This window comes from Macrobrachium nipponense, chromosome 42 (assembly GCF_015104395.2).
Source record: "Macrobrachium nipponense isolate FS-2020 chromosome 42, ASM1510439v2, whole genome shotgun sequence".
NCBI classification, from domain to species: domain Eukaryota; kingdom Metazoa; phylum Arthropoda; class Malacostraca; order Decapoda; family Palaemonidae; genus Macrobrachium; species Macrobrachium nipponense.
The window spans coordinates 4866147-4893646 of record NC_061103.1 but is presented as its reverse complement, the minus strand read 5'-3'; the positions used below and the strand labels follow the sequence as shown (position 1 = coordinate 4893646).

General features: G+C 33.4%; 1 protein-coding gene across 1 annotated transcript in view; it reads right to left on the bottom strand.

Moving 5' to 3' along the window:
* Positions 1–27500, bottom strand: part of LOC135213244 (uncharacterized) — a 51455-nt gene that overhangs the window by 22988 nt on the left and 967 nt on the right. The gene's annotated exons all lie outside the window — the stretch shown is intronic.

Genomic DNA, 27500 nt, shown 5'->3' with positions numbered 1-27500 from the left:
CTCTCTCTCTCTCTCTCTCTCTCTCTCTCTCTCTCTCTCTCTCTCTCTCTCTCTCTCTCTCTCTCTCTCTCTTTAACAGATATCGCTGATATTTTGTTATTGAGGAGCGGCGATGGTATCTGAAATTACCCACATATTCATGCGTTATTGAAAATTCGGTACAATTTCCTTCTAGCTCAAACGTTTAAAACATAGAATAATAACTTCATGAAGAAATCCAATAGGAAGTTAGATGTTTAATATTACGACTTATTATCAAACAAATCCTCAAAAAATAAAAATCTTTAATTCTCCCTACCAACAGCCGCTGGAGAAATCACAGAGCCCCTGAAACCTGCTAATCCTAAAACTATATATGAGAGGATTTATCCTGGACGAGTGTTCAGTAATACATAGAAAAATATTCAGCGTTCGGATACGGATGCTGGTATTGCTACGCAAACACCCGTCCATCGCCAGCAGAAAAATCATTCAGCGAGCTGCTTTGCCCAATGATTACGTTGTTTATCTCCACTTGAGGTTTAATAAGTCGTAATATTAAACATCTAACTTCCTATTGGATTTCTTCATGAAGTTATTATTCTGTTTTAAACGTTCGAGCTTGAAGGAATTTGTACCGAATTTTCAATGACGTATGAATAAGTGGGTAATTTCAGATACCATCGCCGCTCCTCAATAACAAAATATCAACGATATGTGTTAAAGATTCAGAGAGAGAGAGAGAGAGAGAGAGCGAGAGAGAGAGAGAGAGAGAGAGAGACTGACAATTATAATTAAAGCAGGCATCTGAAAAGAGGATAAGAGGATACAGAGAGAGAGAGAGAGAGAGAGAGAGAGAGAGAGAGAGAGAGAGAGAGAGAGACTGGACCTTATTATTTAAACAGACAGCTAAAAGATGGAATAACAAATGTAAAATTAGAAAACCAGGATAAAATACAGAAAAAAATGAGAACATTTTTAAGAAAAGTGTAAACTATAAAGTAAACTGAAGTAACCCTATGAACAAGGAATTAGCTAACGTACAGATCCGAAATTATTAGACTACACCGTCACGCAGTAAACTGAGATGTCATATTTTGTTTTTTTAATAATGTTGATAATATCATCATTAAAGCAATGATTATAATATGCTTCACATAACAGACAATTTCATTTATTTCTTCCAAGTGACCTGGAACACTACTAGGCTTCGGACGAAGGTAGCCGATTAAAATTGAATATGGAACAAAGTAATCCAGTTAATAGGCGTGATAATCCCCAAATTCAGGGTGCGTATCTACAGCACTGCATCCAGGGGATCAATTCAAAATCCTGATTTGATAAACACTGGCTGGACTGCAGTTAGTATTACATTCTGGGCAAGAATGGGGATTTTATCGCACAGATTTTTGTTCAATGCGAAATTGCAGAGATTAAAATCTGCTAATCCTAGCGAGATTCAGATATAATGGATATCCAACATGTGTCAGTCTTTATTCAAGAATTTTTGCTTATTCCTATCTCTCTATCAGCTCTTCATACCGAAAGCTTTATAGTTGAAGATTATCTTGGGATTGTTACAGACAAGACTAAGATTATTGTCAGCACAAGAGCTTTTATTATGATAAGATTGTTTTCTCAGTAACTTGCGTTACGAGAAATGAAATTCTATCATTTCTACATTTCCTTCAAATGCAGAAGGGCCGGGTTTGGAACTATCCTCTACCAGAGAGAGAGAGAGAGAGAGAGAGAGAGAGAGAGAGAGAGAGAGAGAGAGAGAGAGAGAGAGAGAGTAGGTCTTTTCTACAAAAAAAATCTTCTTTTATATTCCAAGAAATGTTTTTTTTTACTCCATTTACCTCCCAGTTTTTCTACTTTCGTCGGACCCAAATTTAACGAAATAACTGAAACATAAGTAACAGCAACTGAAAGTCATTACATCGTAAATCCTTTACTTTAAAATCAAGAGATTTAACGGCCCCCGCCCGGCCCCCCTCGCCCCTCTCCCCAAATCCAATATAATGCTTTCAGTTCCGGGACCCTTGTTCTACCAGCCCTGCTGGGGGCATATACTATATATTGGGGGTCTTAGGGCAGTGGGCCGGAGAACCCCTACCACCCCCCCCCCCACCCCCTCCCGAAGCAGATATTTGGGGTTCCTTAAGACCAGTGGCCCTGAGGGACCCTCGGAGGACCCTCCCCCCTAAGTTGTGATTTTCGGAGGCAAAATAAACATTGCTGCAGATTGAGGAAATTTAAAAAAAAAAAAAAATTCTAAAAAAAAAAAAGTGGGGGGTGGGGGTGTTTAGATCTCTGGAGAAAAGTGTTCAGGTAAAATAATGGGGAAAAAGGGATAATATATATATATACAAAATTTAAGAAACGAATGTAAAGTTCGCAGCAGAGAGAAGAGGGGCAAGAAAAGGGAATAATGGTTATCTGGGAACAAATACTGTCAATACTCGGGGTTTTGGGAAGAATGAAACGAGAGAAGTCGGGAGGAAAACGGGTAAATAAAACAGATAGGGAATCGAATAAAGATAAAAGAATGGGGGTTGCTAACGAATGAGTAACGCTGACATATGAAGCGACAGATGCGATGCGTCAGATGAATAAAATGAATGAGATAATGGATAACCTGCAGTAAGAGAAATCTGATGACAAATAAACAATTTAGGAAAAGAATATTCAGAATTGTTTTCCGAAGGAAGAGAGTATTTACTTTGTCGTCATATTTTTTGTTTATTTCAAGAAATCGGATTTTACTTGCACGTGTACACAGCAGGCATCCAATGTAATACTGTTTTAATACAGTTCAACTTCAACTCGTATTCTAATAGTTTACTCAACCATTTCTATTTATTTTATTTATTTTTTTATATTTATTTATGTGTTTTTCTTTCTCGCATTCCCCGTAATGAAAATATAAATAAAATATAACAAATTCTAAAAATAAAACAATAATAATAATAATAATAATAATAATAATAATAATAATAATAATAATAATAATAATAATAATAAATAATCATAAAATAATAATAATAATAATAATAAAATAATAATAATAATACTGTTAAAAAGAATAGCAGAATTAAGCGTACGAATGTCTGTGAGCAGTGTCTTGTCTGGAGTAGGATGATCCAGTTGGATATCAAATGTAATATCTACTCTGCTGTTGGATATCAAAAGTAGTAATATTATACTCTGGTTTATCAAATCAGTAATATTTATTTCTTGGTGTTGGTTATCAAATGCAGTAATATCTATCATCAATATTTTTTTATATGATATATTTTCAATCTTATCTTTACCAAACGTTTATCGCTTTCAAGCGAACTATTCAGTTGATCAGCTCTTGATAAATACAAGTTACTTTATGCTCTTTTGTTTAAAAAAAAAAAGGATTCGACTCTCTTGCCCGCTCGCATCCCTCTATCCACACCCATTCGTCTTCATAAATGAACGCGCACAAACGTACGAACTAGGTATACATAATATGCAAAATACGCAACAGAAGGCTTATTACATTTACCATCTCTCGTAATGTATACGAGTTCCCATAAAAACTAGGAGGCATATCATAAACAATGTATTTAGTCTGCTTTAATGGAAGGATATCCAGGGAGAATATATTTACCAGGAAATTTGGTAAGAAAAGGGATAAAATACCGCGTCGTATTCCTCTCGAATACGGCCTGCTGATAAAACTCGGGAGACTGAAACTCGAAACTATTATTTTAGATCTATAAAGCTGACGCTGTTATTTGAAGCATCATGAAGACAGAGGCTGGAAAAGTCAGGAATTATAAAGACGCATTTCTGACGAACGCAATACCTCTGTACACCGAGATACGATAAGAAACGTGTCTCCGAATTCGTAGGATTGCCTTGAAATTTACAGAGGCGAACCAGCTTTGATAAGAAGAGTGCAACCACAAATTTAGCACAAGAAATTGCACGAAAAGGGACTTGCTTGTAAAAAGAAGTAAAACATGAGAGAATGGTGTCGAACTAAAATGTTCAGAGAGAAATGAAAGAAAAAGGCTTTTGGACGTATCTCTTAAAAATTCAAAAAGAAATTTAAGAAGATGCTTTTGAACGTATCTTTTATCTAGGGGGAAAAAACTTGAAGACGTTGCAACGCTCTGTGAGTTTTTTTGAGCGACGAATCATAATAGTGAGAAAAGTAATTTAAAGTACATATATTATTAAGGAAGCGATACGTACAACTAATTCCTAAGCGTAAGATGTTCCGGAAAAGATAAAATTTAAAATTCAAAACGAGAATTAGAAAGGAATAATTATTGACCTGAGCGAGTTTCGAGTGACAAATCATATAATAGCGAGAAAAGTAGTTTAAAATACGTATATTGTTAAGGCAATGTTACGTATAACTGATTCCTAAGCATAAGATGTTCCTGAAAAGATAAAAGGTAAATACCCTTTGTCTCTTGCTCATCCTTTCTTATTTCTTTCTATACGCTTCTCCATCTACCCATGTCCATATATGTGTTTGTATGTATGTAGGTATTATATATATATATAATATATATATATATATATATATAGATATATATATTATATATATATATATAGTATGTATATATATATATTTATTATAGTAGAGAGAGAGAGAGAGAGAGAGAGAGAGAGAGAGAGAGAGGAGAGAGTAGAGAGAGAGAGAGAGGAGGTCTTTTCTAGAATATAATATCTATTACAAAAAAATATATCTACTTTTATATTCCAATAAATTTTTTTTTTCTTACTCCACTTACACCTCCCAGTTTTTCTACTTTCGTCGGACCCAAATTTAACGAAATAACTGAAACATAAGTAACAGCAACTGAAAGTCATTACAACGAAAATCCTTTACTTTAAAATCAAGAGATTTAACGGCCCCCGCCCGGCCCCCCTCGCCCCTCTCCCCAAATCCATATAATACTTTCAGTTCCGGGACCCTTGTTCTAACCTGCCCTGCAGTGGGCATATACTATATATTTTGGGGTCTTAGGGCAGTGGTGCAGAGAACCCCTACCTCCCCCTCCCCTTCCCGAAGCAGATATTTGGGGTTCCAAGACCAGTGGCCCTGAGGACCCTCGGAGGACCCTCCCCCCTAAGTTGTGATTTTCGGAACAAAATAAACATTGCTGCAGATTAAAAAAAAAAAAAAAAATGGTGGGTGGGGCTAGAGGGGTGGGGGTGTTTACCAAACTGGAGAAAAGTGTTCAGTGCCGTGAAAGTGTTTTGGGTGAGTGGTAGGTATGCTTCTATGCCACGCTGATCGGGAGAAATTATATCTGTTTATTCCGCTATTTTTTTGCAGAAATGGAATCAAGGCATAGATTAAGATTAATTCTTCAAGTGCATAAAAAAAATTTATATATATAAAAAAAAACTAAAACATCATGTATCACAAAAAAAAAGTCCTTCGTGGAAAGGTTCATTATTGGAAGTCTCAGAATTGTAAACTTAATATTTTGCAGTATATAATTTTCAGTTGTTATTATTAATGTTTCAGTTATTTCGTTAAATTTAATTGTCCACGAATCTACAAACAGGAAAGAGTCAATGCCGTAAAAAAAAAAAAAATCATTTATTTGACAATAAAAGTGGATATTTTTTTAATTAGTCTTTTTTAGAAAAGACCTACTTTCTCTCTCTCTCTCTCTCTCTCTCTCTCTCTCTCTCTCTCTCTCTCTCTCTCTCTCTCTCTCTCTCTCTCTCTGTTTATATATATATATATATATATATATATATATATATATATATATATATATATATATATATATATATATCTATATATATGTATGTATAATCATACCTACATACATAAAAACACATTATAGTATATATATGTATATATAAAACTATATATACATATATATATATATATATTTATATATATAATGTATACTATATATATATATATATCATATATACACGTAAAATAGCACAAGAAACCAAGCGCTTTCATGTATTGCGGCCTACACTTCTTCGGAGGTACAAAGTAAAAACTAAATAAATAGAAAACAACAGAAATAAGAAAATTTCACAGAACAAAGATTCAAAAGACATTAACAAGCAAAATTATCAATCAACAAGATTGTCACTACCAAACAAAGTAAGAATACTTTAAAACGTGCTTAAGAAACCTGAAACTGCAGTTAGTATAACAGGCTGTTGCTAAAAGGTGACATTGTATTTCCCTACAATTTTATAAACAAGGTAACTATCTAATTTAAAAAGATCTGAACTCAGATTCATAAGTTGATCGTTAAAATGCTTAATAAAGGCGGATTCAATTATGCTTCTTTTTACAATATGGTTACAAAAATATTACCTCAGACGCATTTTTCCAGTCTATACTATGGTTAAAATCATTCTATATATATATATATATATTATATATATATATATATATAATATATATATATATATATATATATATATAATAAATAAAGATAAAATGCCACGAAGGAAAAATAAACGAAGGAGTCTGCGAGATCTTTCGGCTTAAAAGCCCTTACTGAGCAGATACTGACAAAAAAATACGAGAAAAGACAATCAAGAAGGTTCGTTATAACTGACAGATAGGGATTATAAAAGGATTAGTGCCTAGAATCCGACACACCTGGAAGATAAGAAACCTTCCCAAACAAGCATAAACAAAGGGTGCAATTAAAGGTTTAAGACAATCATCTCAGATACAATCTCCAGACAATTAAAGGATTATAGGTGACAGCTATACGGAACCTGGTAAACAAAACCATATTCACAAAACATGACAGACATACATTACAATAACATTTTTAATAACTCTAAGGCAACTGATTTTTATTTAAGTCAGTAATTATATATTTGAGGTCATTCTTAAACATGTTTACAGAACACAAGGGTCTAAATGAAAAAGGCCACGACTAACATTGAAATTACAATTACAATGAAAATAAGTTGTATTAAGCAGATTCTAAAAGATTTCGTGATAAGACATCTCTGACCGTAGCAATTACTACTTCATCCAAATTATTCGGTGGTTTGTTTTCACTTAATTGAATAAATAATGCATTAGATTTTTGCCCAGTTTTTACAGAGTATTTATGCTGCTTAGCCTTACTCTAAGCCCTTGCTCTGACTGTCCGAGATAGAATGATGGACATCCAACATGGAATTTTATATATTATGTTGTTGCTTTCTCTGGGCCATTTTTTATTAACATTCTTTTTAGTGTGTTATTATAGGAAGAAACAAGGTTGACATTAAAAGCTTTTAACAATGGTTTAATGGTTTCAAATCCGTTAAAATAAGGCAGAAACTGAGAATGTTTTATTAGAATTTTATTTCCTGTGTGTTGGGTTTTCAGTATAAACTTTTTTGTGGGCTTTATTATAACAAATGTCTAATATATGTGAAGGATAGCATAAATCTTTCCCTATTTTTCTTATGTATTCAAATTCTTGATCCAAATATTGTGGACTGACAATTCGCAATGCTCGTAAAAAACATAGAGGAAAAAAATTGATATTTTTATATTAAGATGGTGGCCTGAGAAGAAATGAAACATAAGTTAAGTTGTTAGTCGGTTTCCTATAAATACTGAATTTATATTGAAATGGTTCTCTATGTATCAAAACGTCTAAGAAAGGGAGGCAATTGTCTTTTTCTAATTCTAGAGTAAACTAATCGATGGTACCTGGTTATTTAATTTAGAGAGTAAATCATTTACATCATACCGACAGGAAGAACAGCTAAACAATCATCAACGTAACGATACCACTTTACAGGAATATGAATGATATTAGGTAAGTAACGTTTTTCGAAGAATTCCATATACAGGTTTGAGAGCAGTGGTGATAAAGGATTTCCCATTGCCATGCCAAAAATTTGTTGATAAAATTCACCATTGAATATAAACTTACAATCACAAATGCACAAACTCGTGAGTGAAATAATGTGACTTATAGGTAGAGGTAATTCATGCTGAGTTAGTTCATTGCTAAGATATTCTAAAATAGAGTCTATAGGGACTTTAGTAAAAAGCGAACATACGTCAAAACTAACGAATCTATCAGTAGGGCAAAGAGCAATTTTGTATAATTTATCAACTAAATCTAGAGAATTGATATATATGAGAATCGGAGATGGTTCCAAGTAACGGGGACAAGATCTTAGTGATATATTTCGAGAGTTTATATGAAATTGAACCAACAGTACTGATAATAGGCCGCATAGGGTGTTTATTTTCTTTGTGCGGTTTGACTAATCCATATAAGTAAGGTAGCGAAGGAGAATTGACTGACAATTTGCCTAGTAGTTCTGTTTTATCTTTAAGGATACTTTCCACTATGCTATTGAAGTTTTTTATGACTTGATCAAGAGGATTTTTTGTTAGTTTTTTTATAAGTCACATCATCATCCAGTAGGGCTTGCATACGTGATATGTAGTCAGCTTTATCTAAAAATTTACTATTACTATTTGACTTATCAGCTTTTGTGATGTGGATAGTATTGTCCTTTTTAAGATCGGTCAAACTTTCTTATAGCGAGCAGGGAAGTTACTTTCATGTTTCAACATTGGCAGCTCCGTAAACAATACCTTTAATCATTTCGACATGATTTTGAGGAAGATCACAATATTTTTCAAATTTACTTAGGGATGACCCAATCATTAAAGCAGAAGGTCTACTTATCTTTATTTATGGATTTATCACGTTCCTAACTTTCGTGATTCTGTTATACATATATATACTATAATATACATTATATATATATATATTATATAATATATATATATATATATATATATATATATACATATATATATATATATATATATATATATCATATATATATATATATATATATATATTTACGTTGAATAACGCCTCTAACAAAATAGAAAACAAAAGAAATAAGATGCGAAGGCAGATACGTGACCCAACTTATCCTGGGAGATTATAAAAAAAAAAAAAAAAAAAAAAAAAAAAACAATATCATAGCTCCAGGACACAAGATTCAAGGGGGAAAAAACATAAGAGACAATTAATAGCAGTAAGAGGAGAGGTATTATTCAAATACGAGAGAGAGAGAGAAGAGAGAGAGAGAGAGAGAGAGAGAGAGAGAGTCAACAAAGCACGAAACGAAAGGATAATTAACAGTAAACTTGGAAAATCAGAAAGAAATCACAAAAGCGAGGAAAACTGAGAATTTATGAAGCTAGAAGATACAGCGAAAAGATGAGGAGGGGAGAGAGAAATCGCAAAGTAAAATAAATGGGGGAATATTATATATATATATATACATATATTATATATAAAATAATTGGGGTATATATATATATATATATATATAAATATATATATAAAATTTAAGATATATATATATATTGATATATATTATAATAATTATATATATATATAATATATTATAAAATAAGAAACGAATGTAAAGTTCGCAGCAGGAGAGGAGGGGCCAGGGGAAAATGAAAATGGAATAATTGTTGTCTGGGAACAAATACTGAATGTACTCGGGGTTTTGGGAAGAATGAAACGAGAGAAGTCGGGAGGAAAACGGGTAAATAAAACAGATACGGAATGGAATAGAGATAAAAGAATGGGGGTTGATAATGAATGAGTAACGCTGACATATGAAGTGACAGATGCGATGCGTCAGATGAATAAAATGAATGAGATAATAGAGAACCTGCAGAAAGAGAATCTGATGACAAATAAACAATTTAGAAAAAGAATATTCAGAAATGTTTACGAGTGAGTGATATGTCGCCCGAAAGTATTTTCGTTCGATCATTTATATATTTATCTATTTATTTATTTTTTGCCCACGCAGTCGTATGTTTGCTGCTTGTTAGTAACTGGGTGCTGTTTGCTTTTTATTTGTTTTGCAGTCGTTAAGGAGGATAGTTCTAAGCCAATAATTTCTTCCTTTACATGATGACGTGGAGGCAGAGAGACTTTTTTTTTTTTTTTTTTTTTTTTTTTTTTCGGGAAAAGCCCAAGTTTGCCGTCAGTGATCCGCTGAACGCTAAGAGAGGTTGGGATTGCCTCTGAGAGGTACTTGTCTACTGAGAAGCAAGTAGGATTCGCCTTGGATCGCTGCAATGGTGTGTAGCTGTTAGCGCCCTTTATTCGACATCAACGCCTGCTTTTGAGTCTTCAGCACCTTATAACCACTGTCACGCCCGTTTTGATCGTTTCTTTCGCTGCTGCGTACATGGATGTCTGTCTTCGAGGAGCAGCTGTGATCGAGTTTTTATAAAGTTCTCGATACCAATCTTGGAGGATTACAACACCTGTCAATCTTCGTCGGACACATTACGAACACAGGAGAGGATATCAGCCTTGGACAGCCTCTAAAGGAACTTCAGATTTATCACCTGGTCCCTCATATTTATTACTGCAACTGTAGCGCCGTTGATGATACTTTACGAGGAGTTTAGTATTGGTATTAGTAACTGTCCTCCATTTTTAGAGCTGCAATTAACAGCACTTCGTTACAACGGAGCATCAAGTTTACGCTGCAGTGACCTGAAACTTACCTCGGTCCAAATATTATTTAATTTTTTTTTTTCTTCTTTTGTAAATAAATATTTATATCTCCATTTTCGTATCATACTCCCTCGTTGTCCTTTGCCATCATTGTTTACAAACTATAACTCGTAGTTAAAGGTACTTCAGGTTGTGCAAAATACTATTGTTTCTTTTATGTAACGGCTTTACGCAAATTATAAAGAACCTGCTTTACGTTAATGTTATTAAGTCGTGACAGTGAACAGATGCTAACGAGTGAGTAACGCTGTCATATGAAGTGACAGATGCGATGCGTAAGATGAATAAGATAATAGAGAACCTGCAGAAAGAGAATCTGATGACAAATAAACAATTTAGGAAAAGAATATTCAGAATTGTTTTCCGAAGGAAGAGAGTATTTACTTTGTCGTAATATTTTTTGTTTATTTCAAGAAATCGGGTTTTACTGAAGACGTGTACATAGCAGGTATCCAATGTAATACTGTTTTACTATAATTCAACTCGTATTCTAATATTTTACTCACATTTCTATTTATTTATATTTATTTCTTTTTGTTTTTTTTAATGTTTGCCTTTATGTATTTCCCGTAATGAAAATAATAAAATAAAATAAATACTAAAAATAAAATAAAAATAATGATAATGATAATGATAATGATAATAATAATACTGTTAAAAAGAATAGCAGAATTAGCGTACAAATCTCTGTGAGCAGTGTCTTGTCCGGAGTAGGATGATCCAGTTGGATATCAAATGTAATATCTACTTTGCTGTTGGATATCAAAAGTAGTAATATATACTCTTGTTATCAAATGCAGTAATATCTACTCTGGAGTTGGATATCAAATGCAGTAATATCTATCATCAATATTTTTCTATATGATATATTTTCAACCTTATCTTAACCAAACTTTTTTCGCTTTCAAACGAACTATTCAGTTGATCAGCTCTTGATAAATACAAGTTACTTTATGCTCTTTTATTTTTAAAAAATGATTCGACTCTCTCGCGCGCTCGCATCCCTCTATCCACACAAATTCTTCTTCATAAATGAACATGCACCAACGTACGAACTTGGTATACATAATATGCAAAATACGCAACAGAAGGCTTATTACATTTACCATCGCTCGTAATGTATTCGAGTCCCCATAAAAACCAGAATGCATATCATAAACAATGTATTTAGCATGCTTTAATGGAAGGAAATCCATGGAGAATATATTTACCAGGAAACACGGTAAGAAAAGGGATAAAATACCGCGTCGTATTCCTCTCGAATACGGCCTGTTGATAAACTCGGGAGACAGAAACTCGAAACTATTATTTTAGATCTATCAAGCTGACGCTGTTATTTGAAGCATCAGGAAGAGAGCCGCGGGAAAAGTCTAGAATTATATAGATGCATTTCTTACGAAAGCAATACCTCTGTACACCGAGATACGATAAGAAACGTGTCTCCGAATTCGTAGGATTGCCTAGAAATTTACAGAGGCGAACCAGCTTTGATAAGAAGAATGCAACCACAAATTTAGCACAAGAAATTGCACGAAAAGGGACTTGCTTGCAAAAAAGAAGTAAAACATGAGAGAATAGTGTTGAACTAAAATGTTCACAGAGAAATGAAAGAAAAATGCTTTTGTACGTGTCTCTTAAAAATTCAAAAATAAATGTATGAAAATGCTTTTGAAAGATCTTTTGATCTAGGAAAAATAAAAAAAAAACATATTCTTAAGGAATATGTTAACCTGTGCGAGATTTGAGTGACGAATCGTATAATAGCGAGAAAAGTAATTAAAAATAAATATATTCTTAAGGCGATGTTACATATAACTGATTCCTAAGCACAGGATGTTCCTGGAAAGATAAAATGTAAATACCCTTTGTCTCTTGTTCTTCCTTTCTTATTTCTTTCTATACACTTCTCCGCCTTCCATGTCAACGTTTGAAGTGGAATATGTCAAACGAGGTCACACATCTTTGCTCGAAACAATTCCTTAAAAAAAAAAAAAAAAAAAAATTATAATTTTCATTTCCACATGGAACGACATACTGTAAGAACATTATCAGTCAACAACCTCATAAGACTCATGTCGTGAGGTACATAAGTATTTACAGGTCATCTTTAAATTACATGAATGTAAACTAGATATGTTGGGCAGCATATTCGGATGCCCACATATACGAACGCATTTATGTGTATTTATAAGAAATATGTATCAATTTTAAAACATATGATTGAGAACTAAATCGTGGAAGACATTTCTTATCATTAAATCATGCACTGCTTTTTTTATTTACAAAATTCAAGAATATCTTTACAAACATACGCAGTTGGTAAGCTGGTATATAATTTGCTGTACCTTTTGGAGGTCAGGATTTATTAGGTAATGTAAACAAACCGGTTTATTGATTAGATTAGATTAAAAATATTATCTATCTGTTTTGAGTAAATCCTCCACACAAAAAATTAATTTCAATTAAATCCTTTTTAATATAAATTAAGCTTGTTTTAAATCTGCAGTTTGACTTGAGAAGACAAAAAAAAAAAAAAAAAAAAAAAAAAAAAAAATGAAGCGTCTTATATATTCTCCCTAGCAATCATCGACTCAGTGAAAGTAATAATTTACCTCTCGAATCCAGAACTCTTTGTGGTACCAATAAATTCTTGGTCACTACTGTCTTGTGAAAGCCTAGGATACAATTTACCCAACAATAAACAAGGTTATCTCTTTTCCCCCCTCCCCTCTCTCTCTCTCTCTCTCTCTCTCTCTCTCTCTCTCTCTCTCTCTGCAGCTGCCGGCCGTTGATCGACAGTAATGTATAGATCAAAGCAATTAATGGCACTGATGACGCAATCTCCCAAAGTCACCTTAATGCCAGCGCCAACAAACAGTAGTCAGCTTATGGAACAAATCCCAAAACTCTCTATTGGGGGGGGAGGGGTGTTATTTAGGGATTATATCCGGACAAGTATTCATTTATACGATGCTCTATACAGAGCCGGGTACCGATGGGGGCCAATTCGACATTTTGCTAATTCACAAAACAAGTGCGTTTCGTCCGGCGAAATTATTCAGCCTTTTAAATCCGGTGATAAATATTGTTATAGATTTAAGATCCGGTTTATAAATATAGTTTTATTATTAGTAAGAGATTTTATATCCGGTTGATAAATACTGTTTTACTTTTACAAAGAGATTCTCGATCCTGTGATAAATATTGCTTTATTATTAGTAAGAGATTCTAGATCCTGTATTAAATATTATTTTATTATTAGTAAGCGATTTCACATCCGGCGATAAATATTTTATTATTAGAAAGAGATTTTAGATTCTGTGACAAATATTGTTTTATTATTAGTAAGAGATTCTAGATCCGGCAATAAATGTTGTTTTATTATTAGCAAGAGATTTTAGATCCAGCGATAAATATTGTTTTATTATTAGTAAGAGACTTTAGATCCTGTAATAAATATTGTTTTATTATTAGTAAGAGAATTTAGATCCGGTGATAGATATTATTTTATTATTAGCAAGAGATTTTAGATCCTGTGAAAAATATTGTTTTATTATTAGCAAGAGATTTTAGATCCTGTGATAAATATTGTTTTATTATTAACAAGAGATTTTAGATCCTGTGATGAATATCGTTTTATTACTAGTAAGAGATTTTAGAAAAATAAATATTAATCTGAAACATGGCACAGCAATCCAAGCCCTGTCCTCCCCCAAATGATACTTTATCCCATAAAGTTGAAATCTTATTGGTAAAAATTTAATATATAATCTTTCCTTTGTTAATAAATTCACTGAGATTTAGCCATAACTTGCTGCACAAGTCTCTTAACGAACAGCTTAAAATAAATGATAAAAAAAAAAAAAAAAAATAAAATTGAAACAGACTGATTCACAGACAAATTAACCAGAGAAACAAATAAAATCTAAATTATCTTATTTCCTGGGTAGATGTACTTAAGAAAACATGAAAAAAATGGTTATCTACAAATAAGGATAGAAATTTTTTTTTTTTAAACTCCCCGAGTCAGCGAAAATTACAAACGGGAATGTCAAGATGTGTGAAGTAATGAACAATAACAAGAACGAAAGAAATAGACAATTAGAAAGGAATGTTTAAAAACGTGAAAGAAAAACCGACCAAAAAAATATGGGGAATAGTTTAGACTATTTGGAGCAAACAGAAAAAAAAAAAAAAAACATTTACAAAGGTATACGCGAAAGTGAAGAGGGATAGAGCAACCAAGATAAAAAAAAAAAAAACTCTATTTACTCGAGAACTGGGTGAGAGTAAAATTGAACCATTCACACGGCTACAAAAAAATGGCCAAAAATAACTAAATAATATTAAAAGTTATATAACGAAATAACTAATAGAGAATATTAAGAAATAAATGTTTCAGTTTATGATAAAAGACTAAAAGATAAAGAAGAAATCAATTAGGAATATGGAAGGAAGATAGTAGGATTAACCTCTCTCTCTCTCTCTCTCTCTCTCTCTCTCTCTCTCTCTCTCAATCATTCTGTCTTTTTCTCTTTCCCTCTCTCTCCTCTGTATTTTTACTCTCTCTCTCGCTCTCTCTCTCTCACACACACTCTTTCACTATCTCATTCATTCTGTCCTTTCTCCTCGCTTTCTCTCTCTCTCCCTATCTATCTTTCTGTCCCTTTTCCTCTCTCTGTGTCCTTAAATGCCCTCTCTCTCTCTCTCTCCGACAAAGAAAATGAATAAGGTGAATCTTGTGAATATCCTAATTGATGCATTTAGGAAAAAGAATGCCAAAAGCATGCAAACGTGTAAGGTTTGGTATAGATAGTCAATCCACAAAACCTAATCAGAAATTGTGCTGCATTGCAAACATTCCGACCCATCCACAGTGTGCTGAGGTAATACAAGATTTGAGAAAAGATACAAGAATTTTTTTGTTCAACATGTCTATCATGGATAGACAATGTTATTAAATCAAGATTGAAAAGATTGGAATGTACAAATAGTTGAGGATGAAGAAGAAGAGGAAGAGGAAGAAGAAGAAGAAAAAGAAGAAGAGGAAACGGAAGAGAAGTAAACAAAAAGAAATGACAGAGAAAAAAATAAGGAAAACAAAGAACAAGATAAAAGTAGGATGCAGAGATACTCATTGATACTACAGATGAGGCAATAAAGGCAGCATACCTACGAAAGAAAAACTTACGATATGACAACAGAAAAGCAAATCCCGAAGACCACGAGGCTCTACCCAGATCTTATACAATGACCGGGAAAGAGGCAAAAAAAGATAGACAAGAAAGACAAAATCTCAACCCTTTTGAAAAGAGGGAATTGCAAGATTTTGGAGAAAGATGTTACTTACCAAACATCCTAAGATATGTCAAAACTATGAAAATATATGGTAAATGTGCATACTTTATTAGGGAATATTGGGGATGATTGCAGAGATCTGCATCCAAAAATAGTAAAAACCTAAAAGAAGGAAAAGGATGTAAGTCGACAAAAAAGGCAAAATATATTGCACCCTGTAGCCATGATCATAATCAAATAAATAACCAACCAAGTAATAAAAATCCAAAATAAGAAGAAACAAATAAAGAGAGAAATCAAGAATATCAGGTAAAAGAGAAAAGAAAACCACCAATGAGATATGCAGAGGTGTCAGCAAAAAATTTCAAAGCATCAGCTCCGAAATTCTACTCAAGAGATAATAACTGTATTTATTATGCAAGAGGATATTGCAGAAACGGAGAAAATTGCAGATTCAGACACAAAATGAATAATTATGATGAAGGAAGATCAAATATTATGGAAAAGTTGGATTTTTTAATGTCAGAATTTCTGGAAATGAAAAAAAGAACAACATACCAGAACAGGAAAGAGACATGGGAAAATCCTTATTACTACCAGTATTAAATGAAGGAGAAAACACGCAAACCATCATAGTGATGAATGCGCAGGGTTTAGTTACGAGTAACTCAAAAAGAAAAATAGAGTACTTAGAAGAACTAACCCAAAATGAAAAGAAAATAGATATAATGAATATAAGTGAAACCTGGTATTCCCAAGAGATTGGGAATGATGATCAAATAAAAGGGTTCCAAACTATAGATCAGATAGAAAAAATAGAAATCAAGGGGGAACCGCAATATATGGGAAAGACAAAAAACAAGGAAAATATATGAGAAATATAGTAACTCAGAATGTGAACTAATAGCGGTAGAATTTGAATCTGAAAAATTGATGACATAGTAATATATAGACTCTCACTAATACTAAAGAGTTTTGACTATAATTGAAAAATTGGATGATATATGTAGAAATCACACGGACTGGATTATTCTCCTCCATCTGGTGACTTCAACTTTCCTTTCGTAGAATGGAAAGAACGAATAGGAGATTGTGGTTGTACTTATACATATAAAAAAGAGAGTAATAGTAGTGCAGAAGATAAGAGGCAATTTGAAAAGCTATTAGATATGCTACTAGAATACAACATTCAACAAATAAATCACCTGCCAACAAGAAAAGGAAAATACTTTAGACCTAGTATTTGTGAACGAGATGAATTATGTTAAAGAAATAATAGTTTATAATGCGAATATTTCAGACCATAATGTCATAGAATTAACAGTTCATTCCAAAGCAAGTGAAAATAGAGATAAGCAAGAAATGAAAAAGTGGGAAGGATATGGAAAATACAACTTCTACCAGTAAAAATATAAAAATGGTTCAGAAATTAATGAAAAGAATTAAACAAAAAGATTGGGATAACATTTTCGTAAGTGATGACATAAGGGTAAATACGGAGATATTATATAAAATATTGGAGAAAATAGTGGAAAAATATATACCGAAGAAGAAAAGTAAAACATCATTCATGCATACCAAGAGACAGAAGGATCTTGTTCCAGAAAATCAGAAGTGGAAAAAAGGTCTTGCAAAAGAAAAAAATGCATGGAAAGTTATAAGAACTAAAAAGTAAGATAGAAAATGCAGAAAAAAACAAAAGTTATACAATCAAAAGAAAATGAAAAACGGGACTTGGAAGAAAAAACCCTATTAAATATCAAGCAAAACTCCAAGCTATATACTCATATGCGAAGAAGATGAATAAAAGAAGAATAGAAAATATAGGCCCTCTGAGAATTGAAGGGAGATTAACGAATGAAAAAAAGGAAATTTGCAACATACTGGCAGAACGATATAAGAGAGAATTCACCCCTAGAATAGATAATGAAGATAATGATATAGAAGTAAAGGATGAAAATAGTGAATATTTAGCTGACATAGATATTAATGAAGCTGATATTGTGCAGGCTATTAATGAAATTAAAAATGGAGCTGCTGCAGGGCCTGATGGAATTCCTGCTATTTTGTTAAAAGAAAGTAGTTCATTCTATCGCAAAGCCACTTGCAATATTATTAAGACAAAGTGTAGATACAGGCAAGATTTATGATGAGCACAAATTAGCATATATTACCCCTACTTTCAAAAGTGGATCAAGACTAGAGGCAAGTAATTATAGCCTGTGAGTCTACATCACATATTATGAAAGTGTATGAAAGGGTAATGAAAGAAAAATATTATGAAACATTTAATAAAAAATATTTTGTTTAATAAAGGACAACATGGTTCCGTACCCGGAAAAAGTACACAAACCCAACTGTTAGTCCACCGTGAGAACATATTCAAAAATATGAAAAGCGGAAATGAAACAGATGTGGTTTATTTAGACTTTGCAAAAGCTTTTGATAAAGTAGACCATAATATTAGCGAAGAAAAATTAGAAAACACAATATCGTGGATAAAGTAGGAAGATGGTTAAAAGAATTTTTAACACAACAGAAAAAACAGATAGTTATTGCAAAACGACGAGAAATCGGATGAAGTCAAGGTTAATATCCGGTTTTGTGCCGCAAGGTACGGTGTTAGCTGCAATACTGTTTGTTTTATTGATGGATTGAAGACATAGACAATAATGTGAAGGATTCGGTAGTGAGTAGTTTCGCAGATGACACAAGAATAAGTAGTAGAAATTACTTTGTGATGAAGATAGGAACGCTCTACAAAGAGACCTTAACAAAGTATATGATTGGGCAGAGGTAAATAGGATGGTATTTAACTCTGATAAATTTGAATCAATAAATTATGGAGACAGAGAAAGAAAGCTATATGCATATAAGGGACCTAATAATGAGACCATCACAAATAAGGAAGCAGTTAAAGACCTTGGTGTGATGATGAATAGGAACATGTTATGCAATGATCAAATAGCAACTCTGTTGGCAAAATGTTTAAAGCAAAAAAATGGGAATGTTGTTACGGCACTTCAAAACAAGAAAGCTGAACACATGATTATGCTTTATAAACATATGTTCGTAGTCCACTTGAATATTGCAATATGATATGGTACCCACGACTATCAAAAGGATATTGCACAAATAGAGAGTGTACAAGGTCCTTTACAGCTAGAATAGAAGAAGTTAAGGACCTAGACTACTGGGAAAGACTACAATTCTTAAAATTATATAGTCTAGAAAGGAGAAGAGAACGCTACATGATAATTCAGGCATGGAAACAGATAAGAAGGAATAGCAGAAAAATTATCATGGAACTAAAAATATCAGAAAGAGCAAGCAGAGGTAGATTAATAGTGCCCAAAACTATACAGGAAAAATAAGGAAAGCACACGGACATTAATCCACTACGCACCAGCATCGATAATGCAGCGTACTATTCAATGCGTTGCCAGCTCATCTGAGGAATATATCAGGAGTGAGCGTAGATGTGGTTTAAGAATAAGCTCGAACAAATATCCGAAACTGCATCCCGAGACCATCCAAGATTGGAAGATGCAAAATATACCGGGAAGATGTACTAGCAACTCTCTGGTAGAACATTAGAGGGTGCTCACACTGAGGGACCTGGGGCAACCCGAACAAGATGTAAGGTCTGTAAGGTCTGTAAGGTCTCGCTCAATCATTCTGTCCTTTTGTCTCTCTCTCTCTCTCTCTCTCTCTCTCTCTCTGACTTTTTACTATCTCTATCTCTCTCTCTCTTTCTCTCTCTCTCTCTCACACACACACACACTCTTTCTCTATCTCATTCATTCTGTCCTTTCTCCTCGCTTTCTCTCTCTCTCCCTATCTATCTTTCTGTCCCTTTTCCTCTCTCTGTGTCCTTAAATGCCCTCTCTCTCTCTCTCTCCGACAAAGAAAATGAATAAGGTGAATCTTGTGAATATCCTAATTGATGCATTAGGAAAAAGAATGCCAAAAGCATGCAAACTGTGTAAGGTTTGGTATAGCATAGTCAATCCACAAAACCTAATCAGAAAATGTGCTGCATGCAACATTCCGACCCATCCACAGTGTGCTGAGGTAATTACAAGATTTGAGAAAAGATACAGAATTTTTTTTTTTTGTTCAACATGTATAAAATCATGGATAGACAATGTTATTAAATCAAGATTGAATGTACAAATAGTTGAGGATGAAGAAGAGAAGGAAGGAAGAAGAAGAAGAAAAGAAGAAGAGGAAAACGGAAGAGAGTAAACAAAAAATGAAATGACAGAAAAAAATAAGGAAAACAAAGAACAAGATAAAAGTATGGATGCAGAGATACTCATTGATACTACATATGAGGCAATAAAGCAGCATACCTACGAAGAAATAAATTACGATATGACAACAGAAAAGCAAATCCCGAAGAGGCTCTACCCAGATCTATACAATGACGGGAAAGAGGAAAAAATAGACAAGAAAGACAAAATCTGCAACCTTTTGAAAAGAGGGAATTGCAGATTTGGAGAAAGATGTTACTACAAACATCCTAAGATATTGTCCAAACTATGAAATATAATGGTAATGTCATACTTTAGATGGATATGGGGATATTGCAGAGATCTGCATGTCCCAAAAATAGTAAAAACCTCAAAAGGAGGGAAAGGATGTAGGATTCGGAACAAAAAAGGCAAATATATCACGCCTGTAGCCATGAATTAAATAATCAAACCTAAAAATAACACCAAGGAATAAATCCAAATGGAAACCAGAAAAACCAAATAAAAGAAGGAAAAGGATGTAAGTTCGACAAAAAAGGCAAATATATGCACCCTGTAGCCCATGAATCATAATCAATAAATAACCAACCAAGTAATAAAATCCAAAATAAGAAAGAAACAAATAAGAGAGAATCAAGATATCAGGTAAAAGAGAAAAGAAACCACCAATGAGATATGCGAGGTGTCAGCAAAAAATTTCAAAGCATCAGCTCCGAAATTCTACTCAAGAGATAATAACTGTATTTATTATGCAAGAGGATATTGCAGAAACGGAGAAAATTGCTTAGATTCAGACACAAAATGAATAATTAATGAAAAGAAGGAAGATCAAATATTATGGAAAGTTGGATTTTTTTTTTTTTTATGTCAGAAATTTTTCTGAAATGAAAAAAAAGAACAACATACCAGAACAGGGAAGAGACATGGGAAATCCTTATTACTACCAGTATTAAATGAAGGAGAAAACACGCAAACCATCATAGTGATGAATGCGCAGGGTTTAGTTACGAGTAACTCAAAAGAAAAATAGAGTACTTAGAAGAACTAACCCAAAATGAAAAGAAAATAGATATAATGAATATAAGTGAAACCTGGTATTCCCAAGAGACTGGGAATGATGATCAAATAAAAGGGTTCCAAACTTATAGATCAGATAGAAAAAATAGAAATCAAGGGGGAACGCAATATATGGGAAAGACAAAAAACAAGGAAAAATATATGAGAAATATAGTAACTCAGAATGTGGAACTAAAATAATGGGGGAAAAATATATATAAAATTTAAGAAACGAATGTTAAAAGTTCGCAGCAGAGGGGAAGAAGGGGCCTGAAAAGGAAATAATGGTTGTCTGGGAACAAATACTGAATGTACTCGGGGTTTTGGGCAGAATGAAACGAGGGAAGTCGGGAGGAAAACTGGTAAATAAAACAGATACGGAATCGAATAAAGATAAAAGAATGGGGGATGGGGTGAGTGAGAAGATACTAACGTATGAGTAACGCTGACGTATGAAGTGACAGATGCGATGCGTCAGATGAATAAAATGAATAAGATAATAGAGAACCTGCAGAAAGAGAATCTGATGACAAATAAACGATTTAGGAAAAAGAATATTCAGATTGATTTCTGAAGGAAAAGAGGTATTTACTTTGTCGTCATATATTTCAAGAAAATCGGGTTTTACTGACAAGTGTGTATACAGCAGGCATCCAATGTAATACTGCTTTAGTACAATTCAACTCGTATTCTAATATTTTACTCACATTTCTATTTATTTATCTATTTATTTATTTTTGGTTGATTTTTGTTTTTCTTTCTGTAATTCCCTGTAATGAAAATAAAAATAAAATAAAATAAATACTAAAAAAAAAATAAAATGAAATAATAATAATAATAATAATAATAATAATAATAATAATAATAATAATAATAATAATAATAATAATAATAATAATAATAATAATAATAATAATAATAACAATACGTGCAAATAGACCATAGTGACGTTGATTGACAAAGTCAAGAAGAAAGTATCACTCATTGATGTCGCAATACCATGGGACACCAGAGTTGAAGAGAAAGAGAGTGGGAAAAAAATGGATAATATCAAGATCTGAAAATAGAAATAGAATGGATATGGGGATATGCCAGTGGAAATCGTACCCATAATCATAGGAGCACTAGGCACGATCCCAAGATCCCTGAAAAGGAATCTAGAAAACTAGAGGCTGAAGTAGCTCCAGGTCTCATGCAGAAGAGTGTGATCCTAGAAACGGCACACATAGTAAGAAAAGTGATGGACTCCTAAGGAGGCAGGATGCAACCCGGAACCCCACACTATAAATACCACCCAGTCGAATTGGAGGACTGTGATAGAGCAAAAAAAAAAAAAACACTAATAATAATAATAATATTATAATAATAATAATTATTAAATATTATAGCTATTTCAACGTCATTTAATATATATAGAATCTTCTCAATTCTTATTATTATGTTTTTCTCATCAGCATGTAGCTGGTGTATCAGGTTTCCTAAGGACATATATAAATTTCAGTTGTCTTAGGTTTATTTCTTAAGACAACTGAAATCTTTATATGCCCTCATGAACCTGATACACCAGCTACATGCTGATGAGAAAAAGATAATAAGAAGAATTGAGAAGATTCTATATAAATGAAATGCCGTTGAAACAGCAATAATAATCAATGCTGCTCCCCTCAGAGAAGGCCTCCTTCCTAATAATAATAATAATAATAATAATAATAATAATAATAATAATAATAATAATAATAATAATAATAATAATAATAATTATTATTATTATTATTATTATTATTATTATTATTATTATTATTATTATTATTATTATTATTATTATTATTATAACACTGTCAAAAAGAATGGGAGGATTAAGCGAGTTGATTTTATATATTGTTTTTTTCTATTTTTCTTACAATTTTCTTCTCAGGCTCAGCAATGTTACCTTTTCTTTATTAACGTCAATCCAACGAAACCCAATGAACCGTATTATGCCTCCAGAAATCGTCGTTGGATCCATCTAGCGGGCATTTAATTAACTCTACCGGAAAATTCAATACATCACATGATGGAGATTTTTGTCCAGTAAACCAATGACGCAATCCTTCCTTTGTTCTGCGAACGGAATTGAGAACTTTTATTATCCTTTTAAAAGAAGATATATATATATGCCAACTGGTGGGAATACACAGATCTTAATTAGATAAAAGTCCCATTATAATGAACATTCCAACATTCGAAAAGAGAGAGTAATGTTCAAATTACTCTACTTGGGCTACAATATTGTATTAAACAGACGTAACCAGACGTAATTATCTGCGTTTGCCTCACAATCCAGGTAAATGTAATTAATCGACTTTTTTTGCCCGCGACGAGAGAGAGAGAGAGAGAGAGAGAGAGAGAGAGAGAGAGAATAAAGAAGCTAAGCTTGTTAAAACATTAAAATGATTAAACGGTCAAGGTTTTTTTTTATGTAACAGATAATTTCTGATTCTGAGAGAGAGAGAGAGAGAGAGAGAGAAGAAGAAGAAGAAGAAGAAGAAGAAGAAGAAGAAGAAGAAGAAGAAGAAGAAGAAGAAGCTAAGCCTGTTAAAACACCAAAATTATTAAACGGTAAAGTTTTGTTTTATGCAACAGATAAACTCTGATTCTGACACGTATATAAATTAATAATATTCACCTTGGGTCCTCTATAGGAAACAATTAAAATAAGTGGTGAGAATCTGACTACATCGTCCCTACGAAACATGAAATTAGAATGGTAAAACCTAAAACCATTATTTCAACGAGATTATAATCGCATTTTCATTAAACTCAAAGAGATTCAAGTAGCTTTTGTTTGGATCCAATATCCTTTGCCTAACGGAACCTTCGTATCTTCAGCCTTCAAAGGTGGAGAGAGAGAGAGAGAGAGAGAGAGAGAGAGAGAGAGAGAGAGAGAGAGGACTGGTTCTTGGCCCAATCACCCAAAAGAGAACTCTCCCCTCAGCTGTAATTCTCAGAGGCAAAACAAACGCGGCAAAAAAAAAAAAAAAAAAAAAAAAACGTTTTGGGCGAAATTCTCAAAAAGGTTTTAGCAATCGGGAGAGAACCATTCTTTGGAACGGGCCTTTCTGAAAGCTGTGGTCTTCCCTCTCTTGTCTCATTGATCTCATTCCTTATATGTTAATTCTGAGTGAGTTTTCTTCATATCAGATTTAAGGACGTTTAAATTTTTTAAAATCTACATTGTTAAGTCTTCACCGAAGGTAATCGTGGAAAATGACAATACCCCAGCAGCTACGTGATACACCATACTGGACAGCAATGAACTGAACCTCTTCTGTACATAAATAACAGTATAAAAATGGGAATGCACGCGGAAATTACTGACAGGAATCATGACTGGAATGAAGTGACGTTTTCGATGCAACGTGGAATGATAGTATGATAACAGAGGTGACCCACTTGTTTGTTAGGGAGTGGAACCTGAATATTATTGACGTATTCACTGGGTTAATTTTATAAAAAAAAAAAAAAGCATTATAAACAACCCGTGAAAATAAAACCCAATGATGAAAATAGATAGTGATCCATTCTTTAAAAAAAACATATCTATTATAAACAATGAAAATAGGATAAGCCATCAAAGTGACCTTTTTAAAAAATATATATGTTATAAATACGATGAAAATAGGATAAGTGACCCTTTACTAAAAATATATCTATTATATACACAATATAAATAGGATAAGTGACCCCTTTTAAAAATATATATCTATCATAAACACAAAGAAAACAAGATAAGTGGCCCTTTTTCAAAAATATATCTGTTACAAACACAATGAAAATAGGATAATGACCTTTTTTTAAATATATCTATTATAAACACACTGAAAACAGGAGAAGTGGCCCTTTAAAAAAATATATATATATATCTATTATAAACACAATGAAAATAGGAAAAGTTACTTTTTTTTAAATATATCTATTATAAACACAATGGAAATAGGATAAGTGACCCTTTTTAAAAAATATATATCTGTTATAATATATCTGTGGACTGAAAAACATATACTTTTGAAAATAAAAATACTTGTATATGAATATAGAAATTAAATGACGTAGAATCATTTATGTAAACTAGTATACCTACGATGAAAGCCCCAAAAGGTAAGTTATATTGGAATGTATCAAGTTGAATAAAAAAAAAAAAAAAAACGCAGACTTAATAATAAATCAAGTTGATGCATAATCACATACAATGAAATTACATGGATAAAAAAAATAGAATAAAACTCACAAGAAAAAGGTTCAATCGTCGAGAATTCAAATAAAAAAAAACCAAGGAAAACGGAGTCAAATAACAAAAAGAATTCAAATGGAAAATCGCTTCTGAAGTTCACGTCTCTCTCTCTCTCTCTCTCTCTCTCTCTCTCTCTCTCTCTCTCTCTCTCTCTCTCTCTCTCTCTCTCTCTCTCTCCCTGACGTCTGCCTTTGATTCGAAGAGGATTTTCTCCATTTGTATATCAAAGAAGGTCAAAAGGACGCAGCGTCCGAAACAAATACTTCGAAAAGGCGAATCTTAGAAGATTCCCGATTCACCGGCGGATCAAAATACTGCGAGAGAGAGGGAGAGAGAGAGAGAGAGAGAGAGAGAGAGAGAGAGAGAGAGAGAGAGAGAGAGAGAGAGTGAGATGAGGGGAGTCTGAGCTATCGTCTTCTACTCTGGATTCATGCTACGCATGAGAAGGATTTTTTTCGTAGCTCAAGTATGAATAAGGTTTTATTTTTATTATGACTTCATGGCAAACTGTCTTTATATATATATATATATATATATATATATATAGATATATATTATATATATATGCATATATATACATACACACATACATATTATATGTATATATATTGTTACGTATGAGCCTGGCCTTGAGAGGACTACAATACGTAAACAGGAAAAGTTGAGGGAGAACAAAGTGAATTGTTTGAACTTACCGTAAGAAAGGATTTAAAGTGAACATTTACTCTAGAGGAAAGGTCGCCAGAAACTCAGCTCATTACTTTACAGCTATTTATTTACAAGAGGCTGCTTAACAGCCAAGGTTAAATGCAACTGGTCCCCACATGGACTAATAATATCTCTCAAGTGAATGATAGCTGGTTTCGAAATCTTGCGGTAATGCAACACTTGCGGGCAGACAGACTTGACACGTGACTCAGGGAATCTGGAAAAGGATCCCAGATTACACAAGATAAAGAAAAATGACTTCTTGCACAAGTTACGATTATTCAGTTCTCTAACACTGGGACAAAGGAACTCTAATGTTTCACTGAGGTATGCACTGAAGACTTCATTGGTCTGGGACGATCACACAAGGGAAACATGCGGCCATGAGGCAGTGAGAAACAAAGGGATATTCAATGGAGTAGAAGTTTGGTTTATGAAAATTAGGAGGGAAGGAACTGGCAATATGCTGCTTCACAAGACGTACCTAGATGCCATGTTCAGTGTTGACCTTTGTAGAAAATGCGGCCTGGTTTTGTCTCAGGTCTGTGTCTCCTGGCACGCCAGTAGCGCCGTTAGGCTTAAGTGTGGGAGGCTGGCTGGCTGGACATCCGTCCGAGGTCACGACTGCAGGCGAACTGAGAGAGATACTGGTTCTCTTGGAATCACGGGGCTTCCATATACCGCCTCGGGCACTGCCTGAAAGCGTACACAACAACCAGCAAATTGGGAAGGAAAATAGGTCTTATTGTAGAGATCCCTAAACTCCATCTCGAGGCCTATCTACTCTTGTGACTTGCCTCTCTTACCATAAGCTTCCGTCAGACTGGAAATTCCTCCCTAACCTTCCTACGACATGCTCTCTCCCAACATCAGTTGCTTTAGGAGAAGGCATGGCTGCTTCTTTTATAACTACCATTAATTAAAAACTGCTGGGAAGGCGAGGCGTTCGATAAATGTAGCAGCTCCCCCTGTTAAGAAGGCATTCACTCCCTTTCGGGCGTGAAGGTCTTGGCTTAAATAAGTTGATCGTCTCGACTACCCAGTTCTCCTACTCTAACTTGAAGTTTTTTGAGCAGCGATACAGCTAACTACAGTGACCTACCTAACTTATAGGTGGAGATGCTAAGTGTACTAACTTAATGGAATAATGTAGTCTAGCCTAAGTAATAACTACGGGTTGTCTGTGACGACAGTCTACTCTACCCCTAGATAAGGTTACTTGAACATTCTACTTGCTACTAACCTAATGCCCTGGTACTAAATCATTAGCCTAACCTACTCATTACAGTTAATTCGAGACGCAATCATTCCAGAGTGTGGTACGCACAGCAGCAGTTCAGCGACGGAATTGTTAAAATACATGATGTG